This window comes from Ursus americanus, chromosome 1 (genome assembly GCF_024610735.1).
Source record: "Ursus americanus isolate L20-20 chromosome 1, mUrsAme1.1.p, whole genome shotgun sequence".
In the NCBI taxonomy this organism is placed as follows: Eukaryota; Metazoa; Chordata; class Mammalia; order Carnivora; family Ursidae; genus Ursus; species Ursus americanus.
In genome coordinates this window covers 524,226-529,612 of record NC_142127.1, presented here as the reverse complement: position 1 = coordinate 529,612, position 5,387 = coordinate 524,226, and the positions used below count along the sequence as shown (strand labels likewise).

The following is a 5,387-nucleotide window of genomic DNA, read 5'->3' as shown; positions in this document are numbered from 1 at the left end:
GTTTTTCTCTGATGTCTCTTCCTGAGGTTGAAGATCATGAAGAGGCTTCTAGGAAGATTTCAGGAATGGAGGCCTGAAGCTGTTGGTGAAAAACTTGGGCACTATTACAAGAGCTCTTTGCAATATGCTGCCAAGTCTGCACGTAGTAGGGTATTGCAATCTAGTCTGGGTAGTGAAATTCCTAGAGATGAGGAACTTCCAGCTACTCATTTAGTGGGAGAGCCCGTGTGTTCCCAAGGGAATGGACTGGAAAGCCATCATCACTAATGTGTATTTGCACCCAGGGAACTCACAGGTTTCTGAAAGTTTTGCTACTTTAAATGGAAGGATGAAAATGTTTTGCCCACTTGAAACAGTTTATGTCTTAAATAATGAACTGTGTTCCAGCAAAATTGTAATTTCTTGTGAAACTCTATATTTCTTTTGGGCCAAGGTTGAGAGCAAGTAAACAGAACCCTTTTTAGAGGCTTTTTTGTTATCTGGAAAAAGTCAGAGATCATTCACACGTTGTATAAGAACTGAATTACAAGAGAAACTTAGATTTCTTTTTTCAGTCTTGATTGAGCACAGGGGCCTTCAGTGAACTCCTGGGCCATGACTGTCCAGGTATGCCACTGTTCTGTCCAGGAGAGAACAAAAAGGATATACCCTTCTGGTCTCTTAGTGAAACAACTTTGGATTCAGAATTTCTTTTGGAGGCCCCAACATAGCATCCAAAATGTGCTGCCCATTGGGCTTCCTCCTTTCCAATGATGCTTCTCAAATTAATGATTTTGCTCCAATCAGGTTGTCTAGAGTTGGCCCTGAAAAGCCAAATCATCGTTGGTGAAGTCGTGGGGAACAAGAATTCGGATTGTGATGAATGTACACATGAGCATCAGACATTTTTTTCTGGAAGAGGAGAGGGGTTAGGTTTAGAGGATTCCCAAGAGAGCTGATGAGAGTTGGTAGAAATAGAACATTTGTGCATCTCATGCCTTGAGCCCCAAAAATGACAGGGCTGAAGAGAGAGATGATAGATTTGAAGATCCAAGAACATCAAGTGCCTGGAGGAGCCCAGATCCTGCAGGAGGAGGATTATAACAAGCAGGAAAGAGGAACTTGGCCAAAGCTACAAAAAGGACCTTATCAATAAGAGAGAGGAGAGTGGTGCCTGGGTGGCAAAGGCGGTTAAGCATGTGACTCCTGATTTCAGCTCAGGTCATGATCTCCGGGTCCTGGGGTCAAGTCCCATGTCAGGCTCTGCCCTCAGTGGGGATTCTGCTTTGGGGTCTCCCTCTCTCTTCCTCTGTCCCTCCCCCACTCGTGCCATCTCAGTCTCTCCCAAAATAAAATAAATAAATCTTTACCAAAAAAAAAAGAGTATAAAAATGAAAGAGGAAATAAATTACATGCAGATGGTGGATCTATGGGTCCGAGTCTTCGCAACCTGCGAAGTTGTCTTCCTTACGGACGACAGTGAGCATCGTCATGGCCTGGTCTTGGGAAAGGAAAGGGGACAATCAGGGTGAAGTGAGGACTCAGGCCACTGTCCCTGGGATTATGTCCCCGACCCCAAAACTCAATGCTGCCCTCAGCTCCGCAGTCCCCCCACCTCACCACCCATGGGGCCGTGATCCCTTTACCTCACTGATGAGAAAGGCGTCCAGGGTCTCCAGGCCCTTCCCAGCCCTCAGATTTCATAACTGGGACCAGAAAGCAGTGCCTGTCAGCCCATTCTTTCAAGAGGCAGCCACAGTGGTGCCCATGACTTTCTGTCCCCATGATTTCCTACCTTCCTCTGCTCCCTCCTGCTACCCTCCCTCCTCTCTCCCTGTATCATTAATTTCTTATTTCCCTTCTCCTGTCACCTGCAACAACCAGACTGTTCTCTGCAATGGGAATAGTGGAGGAACGATCATGGGTTTACTGACATGCTCCCTAGTCAATCAGTTGATCAATGAGACAATGCAGCTAACATGGAGGTGGCTGCCATGGGCCTGGGGTGATGATGGGCCATGAGAGTGACCATCAACTGGGCAATCACGTGACTGCCCCATGCCTGGGCTCATCTTGGGCACTTGAGACACACTTCCTATTGATGACAGCCTGTAAGTGTCCTAGCCCAAAGAGGAGATGAATGTGACAGTAGAGGTAATGGTACTTGTCCAAATTCCCCTAGTCTGTCAGTGGGGTGACGGGCATTCTCCAGCTGGTGTGGCCACATAAACACCAGTACGTGCAGTGTTCACCAAAGACCCTGAGACCTGGAAGGACTAGGGGAGGCCCCGAGCAGATGGATGGAAGGTCCAAGGGTGGGCCGTGACCACGATGTGGGGACCAGGCCCATCGCTGTCAGTGGGATCTGACAGGAGCAAAGACCCTGGCCCTGCTTCCCAGAGCCTCTGTCCTGGGCCCAGTCAGTCCCAGGAGACCAGCTCAGAGGGACCGTGAGAGCCAGTGTGTGCTGCCAGCCCATCAGACTTCACACAGGCCTCTAGAATTCCTGTCAGCCAGGGAGGGTCTCCGGGCAGCTGCATATGAGCCTCTCTCCCATGGAGCCAAGTGCAGGTCTTGCTCTGGTCCCAGTATAAGGGATGTGGTGAGGAGAAGAGAGAAATGTACTCCGGGATGTGCCTCTCACCTCATCTCTGCAGCAGAATGACTCGGGGAGTATTGCTCGCTATGAATGGGGTTAGAGAATATGGAGGCATTTGGTTCCCAGGCATGGGCTGAACGCCACCGCTGGGCCTCCTGCGGCAATAGGGCTATAATGTGTGCGCTGTGATGAGATTTCTTTATCTCATCTTTTCTTTTCTTTTCTTTTCTTTCTTTCTTTCTTTCTTTGAGAATGTAGACAATGGGAATTGTGCAGTGGCAGTGGGATACACCTCCTGGAGACATATGCAATCTCTCTCTCACTCTTTCCATCTCTCCCTCTCCCTCTCTGCATCTCTCTGTCTGTGTCTGTCTCTCCCTGTCTCCCACACAAAATCACACACTCACAATCACACCACATAGAGCCACAAAAGACACCCCAACCCCAAGCCTCACGCACACACACCCACACCACACACAGGGAATACAATGGCTTCCTAGGACTATAGACACATGGACACACTTTTTCACCTGGGAAATCTCTGGTGCCCCACACCCCCACAACCCAATCAGGGCAGCTCACCAGACTGAGGATTGCAAGGATGCCCCACCTGCATTAACATCTAGAGTTTTATCTCAAGAAGAGGCTAATTCCAGAATACGTACTGCTCTCGCTGGTTGATGGTGTCACCTGCAGGTACAGAAAAGAGGACACTGTGAGGCTCAGGTCATGTTATACACTGTCTGTCTGCGTGAGCTTTATTTCCCTCAATGACTTTAAGAACCCAGATGGAACACAGTGGTTGAGTCCAACGACCCCAAAGTAAGTGAACTGGATGCCTTAGGAAGTTGTTTTTCCTGGGGGACATGTCTGTCCAGTCCATTCAGGATGGTGACTACAAAATGCTTCATCCAAGCAGGAGAAAGTGTTACTGAGGGACAGGATCCTACCACAGCATTTAGAACCAGGTTTGGTGTTGCCAATGGTAAATGTCCTCTCAAATGAGCTAACGGTTGGCAGAGACAACCACTCAATGCTCTCCCAAAAAAGGAAAATTGTATGAGATCTATATGTATAATCTCAAATATACATTGTCTCATTTTCATCTGAATTTGATTGGAAAGAAACCAAGAAAGCAACATCTGTTCCTCGGACAAAGAACTTCTAGCTCACCATGGCAAGAGGTGTGCCTCCGGCGCTGTCTCCTTTGATGGGATTGATGTCTTCCTCCAAGGCATCCAGGACACAGAGTACCCATCAGCACATTCCTCTTGTTGCTCAAGAATATTCATGGAGTGCTCGCTTCGGCAGCACATATACTAAAATTGGAACAATAGAGAAGATTAGCATGGCCCCTGCGCAAGAATGACACGCAAATTCGTGAAGCGTTCCATATTTTTTCAGAAGGGGAAATGAAACATGAGAGACTATGGACTATGAGAAACAAACTGAGGGCTACAGATGGGAGGGGGTGGGGGAATAGGATAGGCTGGTGATGGGTAGTAAGGAGGGCACGTATTGCATGGTGCACTGGGTGTTATACACAACTAATGAATCATCGAGCCATACATCGGAAACCGGGGATGTACTGTATGGTGACTAACATAATATAATAAAAAATCATTATAAAAAAAAAGAAAACTACAACAAACCACTCCAGACAGAACTACTAACGACCCAGACCCTTCAGTAATGATGGTTTGTGTCACCCCACCAGCTAAAGAACCATGACCAGCTTTGGTGCTTGCTGAAGGCACATTGAATACAGAATGAGTAACAAAAGAAAGTAATTATAAATTAACCATGTGACTATTACTAAAATGAAGACTGTAATATTTATATTTACTTCTTATATTATAGATCTTTGTGTGTGTGAATATATATATAAAGCAAATATCTTTGTTTTCTTCCCTTTCTTATTACCTTACCATGAAACTGACGATATATTGAATTTCTGTCATAACATTTTAGTATTTTTATTTTCCATTATAGTATTTAACTTACTGAATATCAAGGGGAAAGTAACAATCACCCCAAAATTTTACCTTCTCTTCCCCTGGAAGTTTTAGTGCATTTTCAGTTGTATGCAGGATAGTTGTATGATGTTAGGTAGAATTATGACCTTGTGTTGTCTTTATTTAGAGATTCAGTATGGCTAAAGAGATGTGTATAGGTGCTTGGTGGATAAGCAATGAACTTGTACTGGTTAATTTTATGTGTTAACTTGCCTAAGTCACAGGGTGCTCAAATATTTGTTCGACTCTTGTTTTGGTTTGTGACTATGAGATTTTTCTGGAGGATATTAACTTTGGTATTGGTAGACTGAATAAAGTAGATTGTTCTCACTAAAAAAAAAAAAGAATATTCATGGAATGTTGCTTGATATGGCCACGAGGCTGGGGTGTATGGAGCCAGCTGGTTTCCAAGCATGGACTGAAGTGCCCCTGCTGGGCCACCCACTGCAGTAAGGCTCTATAGTGCGCAGTGTGATAACATGGCTTTGGAGAAGGGTGATATCATGCAGTATCTGTCTGACATACCTTCTGGAGAAACATGTTTCTCTGTCTCTCTCTCTCTCTCTCTCTCTCTCTCTCTCTATCTTTCTGTCTTCTCTCTCTCTGTCTCTCTCTTTGTCTCTCTTTCTCTTACTCTCTCTCTGTGTCTCTGTCTCTGTCTCTCTCTCTCTCTCTCTCTCTCTCTCTCTCTCTCACACACACACACACACGCTCACAATCACACTACACAAGACACCTAACCCCCAAGCCTCATGCACACACACCCACACCACCCAGGGGCAATGCATTGGTTT

The 5,387-nt window shown here is 45.9% G+C and overlaps 1 non-coding gene across 1 annotated transcript; it reads left to right on the top strand.

The window, feature by feature from the left end:
• Nucleotides 1-3,873: 3,873 nt before the first annotated feature.
• Nucleotides 3,874-3,978, top strand: LOC148110706 (U6 spliceosomal RNA). Its single transcript, XR_015726029.1, has one exon. It is a non-coding gene; the product is annotated as a U6 spliceosomal RNA (small nuclear RNA).
• The last annotated feature ends 1,409 nt before the right edge of the window (nt 3,979-5,387 follow it).